Source organism: Sinohyriopsis cumingii, chromosome 6, assembly GCF_028554795.1.
Source record: "Sinohyriopsis cumingii isolate HCF-2022 chromosome 6, ASM2855479v2, whole genome shotgun sequence".
Taxonomy (NCBI): Eukaryota; Metazoa; Mollusca; class Bivalvia; order Unionida; family Unionidae; genus Sinohyriopsis; species Sinohyriopsis cumingii.
Genome location: NC_142966.1, coordinates 71,217,097 through 71,231,315, shown reverse-complemented (window position 1 = coordinate 71,231,315; position 14,219 = coordinate 71,217,097). Strand labels below are relative to the sequence as shown.

The 14,219-nt window shown below is 34.0% G+C and overlaps 1 long non-coding RNA gene across 1 annotated transcript in view; it reads right to left on the bottom strand.

Annotated features, from left to right (window-relative positions):
• Positions 1 to 3,449: 3,449 nt before the first annotated feature.
• Positions 3,450 to 14,219, bottom strand: part of LOC149797173 (uncharacterized) — a 57,541-nt gene continuing 46,771 nt past the window's right edge. Inside the window, exon 4 of the long non-coding RNA XR_016421778.1 lies at positions 3,450 to 4,606. This is a non-coding gene — a long non-coding RNA (uncharacterized LOC149797173). The remainder of the gene's footprint in view (positions 4,607 to 14,219) is intronic.

Here is a 14,219-nt window from a genome sequence, read left to right as displayed (position 1 = left end):
AAATAATAATAATAATAATAGTAATAATAATAATAATGAGGACTTTGTATAGCGCCTCTACTTTAGAATCTCTCAGCGCTTTACAACATTAGACAACACCTATAACAAGAAAAACGTATATAATGATATGATTACAAAAAACAACCACTACGCAATTAGAAAATATAAAAAACATGCTGAGAATATTTACAGTAGGAAGCATTATTAGGTCTTTAAGTTTGTTCTTGGAGTCGAAATAAGTGAGTTTTAAGAGCACTACTGAATGGGATCACTGTGTCTTTGTGTCTAAGTTCAGTGGGCAATTCATTCCACGTTGCTGGGCCCTGGTATGCATATTACGTCGTTTACGTAGTAGGAATAATGGGTATACGATTGTCAGAAGAGGAGAGTAAGTATCTTGCTGGTGTGTACACATGGGTGAGGTCGGATAGGTATGTTGGACTGGAGTCCGTCAGTAAAATGTAGCACAGAGAACAAATTTTGTGTTTGATTCTGGATCGAATGGATAGCCAGTGTAGGGTACAAAACAGCGGGGATGTGTGCTCTGATCGTGGTACTCTAAGTATGATCCAATCAGCTATGTTTTGAACTTTTTGAAGGTTCTGGAGTAGATATTGAGATGAACCAAGACAGAATTGAATTACAATAGTCCACTCTTGAAAGCACTAATGAACACACAAGTATTTTAGTGGCATCAACCAACTGAAAGATATTTGCGAATGGAGCTTATGCGTCTCAGCTCAAGATATGCATCCTGGCATATGTTCACAACATGTTGGTGCAATGTGAGAGTACTGTCCAGATTAACACATAGGTTTCTTACTGACTGTGTGAATTTAATGTTGGTGTTGCTGATATTTATTGTTTTAAGTAAAGGATGTGAATGAAAAAGTCTTTGTGTTGTGATCAGAATGGCATCAGTTTTATCATCATTCATCTGCATCTTGTTACATGTCATCCATGATTTCACACCAGAAATGCACCTATCTATACCTTGGATGGTAGCATCAACTTCAGTTTGGTGGCCAGATTTGTATATTTGGGTGTCATTAGCGTACAATTGGTGAGACACTGGATGATGATCTATGACACTTGAGAGCAGCTGAGTATATAGAATGAAGAGAACAGACCCATGTGGAACACCACAACATAGATTAACTGAGTATTCGAAGACACAATTTGTGTTCTGTTGACCAAGTAGGACTTGAACCACAGTAAGGCTGTATCATGAATGCGAAATACGTGATGGAGACGGTGAAGTAATATATCATGGTCTAATGTGTCAAATGCTGCAGACAAATCAAGGAGGGCGAGGACTGTAATCTTTCCTCTATCCAAATCAGAGTGAATGTCATTAACTACCTTTAGAAGAGTAGTTTCAATACTGTGGCAGGGGCGATATACAGATTGTAAATTGTAAAAAGACTGTTTGAATTCAGGTGAGATACAAGCTGGGATAAAACAACCTTATCTAAGATTTTTTATACAATTGGGAAATTAGAAAATGGGCGGTAGTTCTTTAAATCGTTATGGTCTAGTGTTGGTTTCTCCAGCAGAGGCTTTCATAGGCAGATTTGAAAAATGATGGCAATATCCCGGATGAAAGAGAGGTATTAATAACATCAGTTAGTGAAGGCAACACTGGATCTAAGCAATCAAGCAGCAGTGATGTTGGAACTAGATCAAGTTCGCGTGCCTTTTACGCAATCTTCATTAGGATTGTACGTAAGAAATTCATAGAGACAGGTTCAAATGCGGTTAATGGTGTCTGCTCAAATTCTGTATCCCTAATGTATGGTGACGACGAGTGAATTGAATTTGTGGTGTCAAGCTTATCTCGAAGGGGTTGTACTTTGTCAAGGAAGAAATTTGCAAACATTTCCGGAAGGTTGACTGGAGAGAAGGTAGTCGGAAGTGGTGTAGATTTGTGTTTTGACATTAGTTTGTTAGTAATCTCGAAGAGCTCTTTGCAACTGGAACTTTCCATGATCTTAGTAGTGTAGTGGGCTGATTTCGCTGCATGGACTATATTTATGACATTCTTCTTAGCTCCTTCATAGATTTGCTTATGAATAGTGACTCTGGTGGAAATCCAAAGCCACTCAGTTTATAATCTCCCATTCATATCAAACCTTTGCAAACATAATTAAAAAAAACCACTGTGTTAATCTTGGTCTTATTTTATGTCTATTGTCAAGTGTTCGTATTGATTATTGTTTTTAAAATAAAAGTTTCATTACTTTAGGAGAAAGGATTATTTATTTCTTATCGCAGGTTTAGGTAGCCAGGCATTTAGAACAAGACCGAAAACATGGCTTGTGCGAGGAGTACTTCATTCTCTGTCTGTCTGTCTGTCTGTCTCTCTCTGTGAACTGTTATATGTTCTCAGTTTTTCAGCAAATTGTTTCATAGAGAGCCTCATATACACACAGTTCATCGAAATTTTAACTCGTTTTTGTACCCTGCTAGTGTGTTTATAATGGCATAGGATAAAACGTACACACAAGCAGCCATGGGCTATAACAAAAACAGGGCTACTTAACAATCTCCGTGCTGATTTCTCTCTCTCTCTCTCTGAGTGTATGGAAACTGAATGATTTCCTTCAATTTTGGCAAGTGAAACTTCATAGAATATCTTTTACAGTTAATATTGAATGACTTTGTTTGGTGGAAAAATATTTTTTAAAGACCCGTCATTCATTGTAATAGTCAGTGAAAGCTAACCAATGCGTGAAGGGCCAGCATAATTATTCAGTCTTTGTCAGAGTCCAATAATGAGTTCCATAAAAAAAGACAAGAGTGTAGTCTGAAAGTCATGGCATTTAAGTATATAAGGATACCTAGATAAAGCAATATAATATAAAGCAACTTATTGAAAAGGTTTAATTTACGCAAAAGAAAGAAACACTGGAATTGATATATTCTAATGAGAAAACTCAAGGAAAGTAATTTTCGTTCTGTATTACCTAAGTTTCATTTCACTGAAGTTTGTGTTTGATTTTAAATGTTAACGGGGTTTCTAGCACCATATAGCGTCTTAGATTTTTGGGTCATGTTGTTTCGCCTATTGCATATATGTATGCTGTGAAAAAAATTTTTCTCATAACCACCTTCTGACTTCTTGTTATGAGAAGGATATACTTAGAGCTTAAAAATGTCTTTGTCCATGGAGAGAGAGAGAGAGAGAGAGAGAGAGAGAGAGTTCGGACTATCTTAACAAGTGGTGAAACTCATAACTGTATAGATACGTCTACATTCTCGGGTAGGTTGAACGAGAGGTAACGGGAACGACTGTACGAAAGACAGAGCTCTCTTATTGTCGACTAATGAACAAACTTTATTTAATTAATATATATATATATATATATATATATATATATATATATATATATATATATATATATATATACTATAATATAATATAATATATATATATATATATTCTAGAGACACATCTACACAAACTTTATAATACAAGAAAAACATTCAAAATTGCAACTTTCCTTGGAGTTTACCAACTTCATACATTTGTATAATTTCTGGCTTTGGAACGTAATACAGATAATTAATTAAAGATCAACTAAATTCATGATAGCCAAAGTGTATAAAACTAAATAGTTGCGATTCATGTAACAATCATTTTTGAAGAAATGTATTTTACTAAACTTGCAATAGAATACTAATTTGGAATATGATATTAAAATGTTATTCTTTATTACTTAAAGGATATTCAATTTCTAAATTGAATGTTACTAAACATGAAGTTGGTAGCGAATTCAACATTTACAATAATAAATACTATAGTGCAAATGAATAAAAATTCTTTAAACAATTAAACATTCCAATATATTATAATGTGCAATAGAAAAGAACACACAAGCCTAGATTGAATCTTTGCCATTAAAATCTTGAACATTAGTCCCTATACCCTGAAGAAGTCTACGAACACAGACATTACTTTCCTGTAAGGAAGCCAGAGCTCTTTGATTCTCCATGAAGAGCAATAGAGAGGGTGAACAGATCTTTTTCTAGAACGTCATTTTTGATAAAATAAAGCTTCCTACGAAAACGAAAAATATGAAATAAATAAGGTCAATAACGCCAAACCAATGCTTCTAACTTACCGAGAGTTTCTCTAATTGGGTTAGTTTATTTTGTTACTTTATTTTTGTCGTTAGTGTTTTTTAAAAAGTATGTGCGTTTTGTTTACCCGCCGGACGTTTCAATGAGGTCGCACCCTCTCTGCTGTTATAATTAGATCAGTCTCTAAACCAAATAGTTTATCAAGACCTATACGATATCGTGATCTAGGATCATGTAAATTTATTGTTATAAGACCGTGCAGGGAATTAAAATCATCACTGATGAAATAATGGCACCTGCTATGATATCTTACACAGGTAGATTAGCTCGAGAGCGACTAGAAGCAAAGAATTTCTTCCTTTTCGTGATTCTGTCAAACAAAATCTACAAGAATGTCAAGAAGCACAAGTTGAATTTGCAGAAGGTATAGAACAGTTATTTAGATCTGTTACAAAAGTTACTGAAAGAGTTGCTTCTGCAACTGAAGGTCTTCTTCCACCAGTATGACAATCTGCTGAGCAAACTGAAAAAATGGCAAAAAGAACTATAAATTTATTTTTTTACGAACACTTCCAACTGATATAGCTTCCGCACAACCCACTCTGAAGATGAAGAAATACTTGAAGGTAATGGCAAAATTTCTACTGAAATAGCCGATGTAAAAAAAAGATCTTGCACCTAAACCTAAAGTGTGAAAAGAAAATGTTGAACTGACTAAAAGATTTAGAAAATGTGTTATTGAAGAACTTAAAGAAGTTAAAAAGAACGATTTTTCTCGTGTTGCATATGATAGTTATTCTCGAAGGTCTAAAATTTTAAAACCCGAGTAGGGTATCATAAATTGTGATATCTATTTTAAATGGCTATATCGTGTGTATTATAGCAAACCCCTGGCTCCAAATAATGATGAAGTATATAATAAATATATTAACGTCATAAATAGATTTTATTCAGAGGATACACAACAACAAGAACTACAACCTCTCCAGCAACAGCTTTCATATCAACTTCCTCCACCGCAATAACAAATAGGACGACAACAATCTTCTTCTCCGCAGCAAGAAATGGTGTTGGAACTTGAAAAGTCTAGAGAAGAAGGGAAACAGAGAGAAAAAGTAATGAAGCAAAGAAAAAAAAAAGAAACAAAGAGAAAAAGAATTGAGATTTAAAGAAACTAGACGACGGGATAAATTGCATTCTTCACTACGTAAAGAAGAAGGAGAAGAAACGACAAGTGAGGAAAGAGATCCAGGCAATGATTCTTTTGGCGCTACTGGAAGTGTGTTTTCTTCCTAAACCACACCAGGAGGAAGTGGTTTTATTGCTTGTCCAAATAATAATCTTGCCGACGTAGATAGATTAGAAATTCCGATGGGAGGAAAACGTGCTGAAAATAATTCTCCAGAAATCATTAATGAAATCTCTGACATTTGTCGACGATTATTTACAGATGGTATCATGGACATCAATGTTTATCAATCTCTCATCGATTAAATTGCTGACGATTGTTACAGTGAATAGACATATAAATAGCAAATAAGATGATTAAAATGTTCAACGTCGACTTATCATGGTCATAGTGATGAATTCGCGATTACCAGTCTATAGAGCGATTTAAGGTGATGGACTTGATGATGTTGTTGAAGTTTTTTTTTTTAAAGAACAGCTTCAAAAATAATACCATTTATAACAGAACAAGGTATGAAGGCTATTGATCTTGTTCGTAAAAAACGTCCTGCCACTATTGGTAGTGTTGCAGGTAAAGCGTTCTCGGTACTCAAGGACATACTAGCAGGGTTAGTACAACGAAAAACTCCGCCACGAGTGAAACTGGACAGCACTAAAGTTATGCCTGCAAATGTCAGTAAAATAATAAATCAGGCCGCAGATCAAAAGCTATCAGAGTTGGCTGTTGTACTGTTGTAACTGCTAGTTTAATAGCAGGAAGTGGTCTTCGTGGTAGGCAATAATAATTATAATAAAATGTTCAAGCGTATATCTGATCCAGTGTTGGACATGGACGCAACAATTCTCAAAGATGAGTCTGTGCGTGATTATCAGTATTATTCTTATGATGCATGTGTACCTAACGCACGTGGAAGAATCGAATTACAGATTCAGGATACAAGTATATATTTATCGAGATCGAATGTAGACTTTTGACAGCAGACGATACAGCGTACGAAATTGGTGCTTGAGTTGGTTTTGTTAATAACAGTGACATGGCGTTATTTAACATTGCTGTATACATGATTGACGGAAAAAATTTTGAATCATTCCTGGAAAACGTCGATTCCGCTACTATGATGTTTGGCCTTGCAAGATATAGCGATAATTACTGAAGATCAGCTGGTCCATCAATGATGTTTGCGGAAGATACAAATGATCATACAGAAAACAGAAACGTAACACTAAATGCAGCTGAAACTGAAGTTGCATCAGTGAACGAATATTTTAACTTAGGATTTGCCGCACGTCTGTCAATGTTGAACGGTGATGAAGAGTTTTCATGTGCAAATCCACTGTCTCATATTTTTGGATTTTGCAGAAATTGTAGGAAGGTTATATTTAGCGCTAAACACACCGTGGTATTTGTCAGAAAAGCCACCGACAATGATGCAATATGACTTGCTGCTAAAGTTGCTATTGGTAAATTAATACTAACAAAACTATGGATGCCAGTAATGACTCCCTCACTTGCTGAAGAATAAAAATTACTTTCCTTTATGAACTCAGGTGGTACATTAATTTTATCATGGTTGACAAAGACTACATATAGTATTCAAAATAATGCTTCTGGGGTATTCACAAGGCAAATAGAATAACAGCAGCAAGCGTCAGCACCGCGACATATATACATCGCATCTCAGGAAAATGCCAAAGTAGATTCGTAGGAAAGAAATCCAATGGTTTTTGACTCACTTGGAGTTTCCGAAGTTTCTTTGAGGATAAACGGATTATCAAGAACCTTCTGAAGTATTGCTAAATTTTGAACGCAATCATCTTGCACGTGTATATTATCGGTTGATGACATTTATGGGGCGTGATTAAAATGCTGACGCTGGTTTGCAGATATTATTACTTTTCGTTGGAACATTTAGATTTATACAGGCAGTCTGTCGTTGATATACATTTTCGAGCCCGTGTAGCTCGACTGCCTACTGGTGGTTAAAGAGCAATCGATGTTATCCTCAGCGATAAAACAATGTTGCTTGAAAGTGTTGGTGGACGAATGAGAGTTATCGAGGCCGCCGTAGAAAACATGTAATTAAATCGTTCATGATATTTATAAATGTCATATCATCATGTTTGTGTTAGTCTGACTCCAGGTCAGATTAAAAAGATTAAGTCAAGTTCAGCGAAGAACCGCGGGATAAAAACATCACTAAAACGATCAGATCACAGGTGGTCAAAATAAATTGTCACTAAACGAACGCCAGCTCAGACATTTCAATAGCGCCAAACAATCAAAAACAGGCGTTAAAGTCAATATTTCTTTTGGCGCGATTAAAGACTCGATTCAAACAGGCGGCATATTTCCACTTCTTGCCGCTATACCAGCGTTAATAGGCGCTGCAGCTCCAACTGTAGCATAAGCAGTTGCACTTGGTGCTTTGGAGCTGCTGGTGAATTAGCAGCACAAAAATAATAACAGGAAAAGGAATAAAAAAGAGGGAAAGGCCTAAAATTACTAGGAATATCTTATCGATATGGAAAAGGTCTGAGACTTCCAGAAACACTTCGTTAATCTTTCCAATGTCAAATTTTGATGTACTCGACGCTGCTAAAATTTAAATATAAAAAATATTAGAGGTGTGTTGTGCGTGATCAATTACCAGAACGACCAAACAATATTGAAACCGGTATCATCAATCTTGATAACGGTTCTGGTCCTGTTAATCATTGGGTTGCAAAGGCAATTTATCCACGTGGAATTATTTATTTTCAATTGTATGGGTTGTCTCCACCAAAAGAATTTATAAATTACGTGAAATCAATAAAACCTCCAGTTTGGTATCCAACATTACCAACACAGATACTGACAGCTCCACCAATATGCCCTCGTGAAGCAATTACTGTTCTTGATAATATTGTGAAATCTTCTAATGTTCCTCATAATGTGAAATCTTCTAACGCTCCTCATAATGTCGTGCATGCGTATACAATTAATTGCTTCTTTTTAAACAGATCTTAAAGGATAATTGTAGGTATTTACGGAAGATCTTGATTGATCAAAGACAAGACGGAAAAGATTATATCGATCAGTCGAATTACCGGACTAAAGATGAACTTGCCGATATTATGAATTTCTCTGGAGTTGAACGAGATGAAGTTGTAATTTTTCAGGATAAATACGAGTAATATCAAATGGAATGACATATTTCGTAGAGTTCTCGATGCTACTATGGATAATATCTCAGTATTCACTGACGGCGATAATCAGAGACTTAAATATATCAATCGCAACTATTAGAAATGAATTGAAAAAAAGTGTTGCTAATCGTTTACGATCTATCGGTGATACAATGACAGGTGAACTCAGCATGAATGGAAATAAAATAGTTGTTTTAAGCGATCCAACATCTGATGAAGATGTCGCAACAAAAATATGTAGGCACTAACTATAATACAGTAGATACTAAATTAACCACGCTGCGAGCTGAGAATGACGCTCATGTATGTATGTTTTTAAATCTTCGTAGACACTTTCAGAATGTCGATAAAATCGCAGATGATTTCTTTTTAAAACCGTTGACTGTTGACGTAAAACTCGTTGTTATTATTAACACAGTGTCATCAGGATTCTCAACATGGTCACAGCAAAATAACACTATCAAACATACTGCAGAAGTCACTGGTGTGTATAGGCTGTCCGTGTTCAGCGGGGCAAAATTTAGTATCTTCACTACGTATCCTTGGCTTCATTCAACCGATAATATTTCTGGAACCGTGCCTATTGTGTTAAAAAAGGGGGATGAAGAAATATTTGTGTTGGAATCATCTGATAAAAAATTAACCGCATCGTCTAATCGGTGGTGTCTGGAATTTGTCGCTGAAACACCTCGATTGATTACTAGATAAAATATAATGAACCTACCAATCAATGTTCAGAATTTTAGGTACAATCAAGCACGTGAATGGCAAAAAAAAACTAAAACATATCGTTGACGAGTATACAGTAAAAGTCAAAAATATCGTAGACGTATATTTGTTGCTGACATAATTGTTTAGTCAGTGTCTGCTGTATTATCAACAATAACAATGATGACGCCAGCAGTTATAACAATTTGTGTTTCAACCGTAACAACAGTCGCTGGTAATCTTAATATCATTGCAAAATATATGCATATGCACAAATGCAAAATTACACGATTATATAATACAAAATTCAGCGACGCTTGCATTCTCCAAATTATCGTCGTTATTATGAACAAGTCTTAGCGATGGGAAAATATCAGATTTTGAGTTCATGGACATGATTAAAAATTTACAAGGGAGTAATGACTTTGACAGAATCCACACCAGATTTAAATAATCGGGATTTACATAATAATGTGAACTCCGAACGAGTTACTGCAACAAATTGTCGTTAACAAAACTCCGTCAAAAGCTACGATAATATCGGAATGCTCAACTAATCCTGAATTTAGTGTTGACTTTCCAACTGCAATTTCAGTAAAAGAACTAGCGCTAGCACAATTACGAGTATATTATAGTTGGCCAAATATCAGATCAAAATCATTCGGTGGATTACCAGTAAATAATTCTCTTGTATTTGCAAATAAATATAAAGATGATCAAACTCCCGATTGGCCATTTGTCGATGTACCTACTGGTACTTATCAGATTGAACAAATCAATGATGAATTCCACCGAAGAATCAACTCTATGGTCAGAAAAGAATCAAAGATAGCCATAACAGTTCACGAACTAAATTTGCCAGCTGCGAGATAAATATATTCGGAATATTTATGTTGTAGATATTTATCAATCATCTGTTCGAAGCGTTTTAGGATGGCCCGAAATTCCACCACAGTATAGAGAAATACCAAAACCAGAGCTAAATGAATTCCTCACGGATATGAAAATATTTATAAATCTTCGAAAATATCGAACCATGGATTATGATAGGAACATGGAAGAGAGGTCATTCTGATCCCTGTATTTATTTTACCATATCTGATGGTAAAAACCTTCCTAGATTAGGTCGAACAATATTTAATTTAAATACAAAACTCTTCAGCCATTTATTGATTAAAGATTTGTTAATTCATTTTCTGAACATTAAAATTAAAATACGCATTCGTATTTAATAATCTACAAAATTTATTTTTCAGTATAATACAATACTATAATAGCGATGAATAACAACAAATCATCGAACAAATACAACATCTAAATCAAGTTGCATCAGATCTTGAATATGTGAACTGGAGATTTGTTGAAGAGGTGATGTTCTACGAAAAAATAAGTGAACAGACTTTTGAAGATACTGATAATACTACACTAAAGAATCATTTCTCGATCATTATAAAATAACCGAAGTAAGTTTGTTAAAATTTATAATACCAGGATTCGAAACTGACAAATTAAAGAAATCATTTAGCAATTGTATTACTGAAAACTTTCCTATAATTGTTGAGTCATGAAAATATAGCCTCACCAGCATCTTTTCTCAAACACAGCAATGATCCGTACGGTGGTGGCAGGCAAATTCCACCAGGAACTGTTAATATAACATCAACAATCGCAGTCAATCTTGTATGTGATACAATTGATGGCAGTTATCAAACAGAACGTGAAAAGTCTAATCAAGCTCAACAAGGATATATCTGATATACTTTTACACCTCAAGTACCTACTGGATATTTAATTTTGCAAGAGCCTATTAATCCGGTTTATCTACGATGTCATAATAATTTATTATCAAGAATACATTTCAAGCTTCCTGACAAACCCTTAAAGAATTAATTTACGTGGAAAATCTCTGAATATAAATCTCTACGTAAAATCTTAACGATTTCATGGGCAAAAAAGAAATTGTACAAGTGAAGTCAAATTATTTTTTATTTCTCAGTTAGAATAAAGTCATAGGATAACAGGGATTGTCAATACTTTCACTTTTAAAATCCTCTTTACTATTTTACTTTGACTTTCAAAATCCTCTTAACTATTTTCATTTTCACGATCTGACATAATTTGTTTTAACTGACCCAGGCGTGCTAATAATTTTTTTTTTCTTTTCGCGTTCGTAAGATAATTCTGATCTAATTTTTCGATCACGCATGAGATATATACGAATTTTTACTTTCCGTATCTTTCACAGTAACCAAAGATTGGAACATGGTATAGTGTCATAATAATGGTTCAGTTATGATAATGGTACGGTCTGACAATGGTTTAGTCAGGAATACCACATAGTGCCATAACAATAATTCAGTTATGAATACCACATAGTGTCAATGTGTATAATCTTAATTCTAAGAACGGCACAATACATGCACGGGAGCCTTCTCTACGTTCAACATATGTTTTTGAAGGGAATATTTTTTCCTGTTGAAGTTCGAGCTAGGGGTGGACCACCACTCTGATAATTATTGGTAATTTGTTTATGAAAAGTTGTGAAATATCGCCACCGTCAACATTATGTCAGTTACGAGATTCGAACATGGACCCTCAAGTATGAGAATCAGCCCCGCTAGCAATGTGCTGTGTTCCAAACTTGCTGATATATGTTTCAGAAATTATTAAAAAGTTACCTTTACTGCATCGCTACATTGTACTGAGTAAAATTAAAGCGTGTATTTATTTTCTGTTCTAAACACACTGTATAAAATAATCGTACATTAAATGTCTGCACTGACAAAGTCAAGGTTGAAATGCAGCTATTTACCTAGAGATCTAAAAATAGCTTAGTTGTATTGTACATGTAACGGCGCGTGTAACCACTGATTCTACCTTGATTTTGTCGATAAGTTAGAAACCGTAAATGTCATTCTACTAGTTTGAACTATTATACAATTATGTTACTTCATTGATATTAATTATTACATAGATGTTTAATTAATTAATTACGATGACAAAACAATTAAGCTCAACGGTGAAAGTTATACTACAGAGTTATGTCCCTTCTTTTAGGTCATTCGAAGTAACAAGCCAGGTAGCTGCTGATTTACATTGCGGGAGAGAGAGAAAGTTACAGAGTTATCTCACTTCAAAAATAGAAGATTCAGAATGATTGGATACTTGTTCTATCACGATTATACATCAGAACAAAAATACCTACACACTACAGCACTGTGGAAAGTCCGACAATTACAATATTATATATGATTTTCGGACTTTCCACGTTAATAATAGAAGTATCAGATTTATAAAATAACAGTTGTATCATGATATTTCAGACACAAAAACAACCCTTACACTTTATGACTGTGGAACCACCACAAATTACTATATATATATATATATATATATATATATATATATATATATATATATATATATATATATATATATATATATATATATATATATATATATATTATTGTGGTGTTCCTCAGACGCAAAGTAGGATATTATATAGTAATTTGGACACTTTCGCCATCATATAAGGCGCAGAATGATAAAATAACTGTTCTAACAATGAGCATAATGACACAAAAAATTAAATAAAAAATTAAATAAATAAATAAATAAATAGTAATATAGTATTAGCAGCAACACGACCAGAGATATCTTAGCTTCAAAGAGTTATTTTCCTTCAACAATAATGAAAAGAATTTTTTGTTTATATTTTTACGTTAAAGGAGATATGGTAATATTATCTGCTACGCACCGAACCAAAGGCATGCAAAAATCAAAATATTTGCCAGCTTCATTCATTAATTGAAATATTATTCCTTCACCAATTTTTGTATTTACGGATTTAATAATTCTTGCAATTTGTGAATGCTTACCAGTATGACCAAATTTACAATTTTCACTCTGTGTGATTACTCTTAAATTATCTAAAGAGATATTGACTTTTCCTCCATCAATATCATCGATCACAAGACCGTCTTCAATTATCCCGTGAAAACAATCGTAGATAAATTTATGACAAAGATAATTTTTCTTCCTCCTGGTTTGAATCTGAGATAACCAAATTTATTAACATAACCAACTGATTTTTTTCAGTCGATAGTGCCTGATGATACCATCACGAGATGCCTCGTAATCCTTGATGATAGACTGTCTCACAAGTTATTTTTGTTTCATTTATATATAATTTTATTTCTTTAAATGATTTTTTGTCTAAATTATTGCTTTCAAAAATCTAGCAAGTCTAAAGCGTTTCTTATAACTTTATCATTATTATTGTTGTTATTTTTTTTATAATACTCTCTTTTGAGCTCTCTGTATTTTTTATCAGCGCATGCACGCACAGCTGCGTTTCTCTTCTAACTCCAACGCCAAAACTCAAACATTGTTTTGGTCCTAAAGTCTCTCTCGGTGCACTTTGTACATGATATCCGCAGTATTGATTCACACCAGATTTGTCACATTTAATTGTAGAGCCTATCATAAGCCATTTGCATTCTTTCTTTGAATTATTATTATTATTATTATTATTATTATTATTATTATTATTATTATTATATATGAAATATCAATATAAATATATATTTGTCTTAATTATAATAAGAACGAATTAACAGAGATTAAGATAAAGCCTTCTAAAGATAAATTTAATCTTGACACAATATCCCCTGATGATTTACCGGTGCAAGTTCTGGTTGATCCGACGAATAAAAATTTGATTAATACTATTCATCACTCCAAGAAAGAATGTAGTAAAGATGGCGCATCTCAGGTGTGGTCGACGTTCAAATCGAACGCAACACCAATGGTGTCGACGATGTTATCAATGCTACAATGAACGACAAACGAGCAGCAACGATTATCAATGATCTCGAGAATCGAAGATATTTTTCAGAGTAAAGTTTATGGTATTAGCAGGAACAAACAATAATACTTGGATTATCAGTGACAAACATGACCCTGTCCTTCATGATGAAAAAATTCCGTTTTAAGTAAACATTCCACATCAGGAATGTTACTGGCATTGACAAACCGTATTATGAAAGAACGTA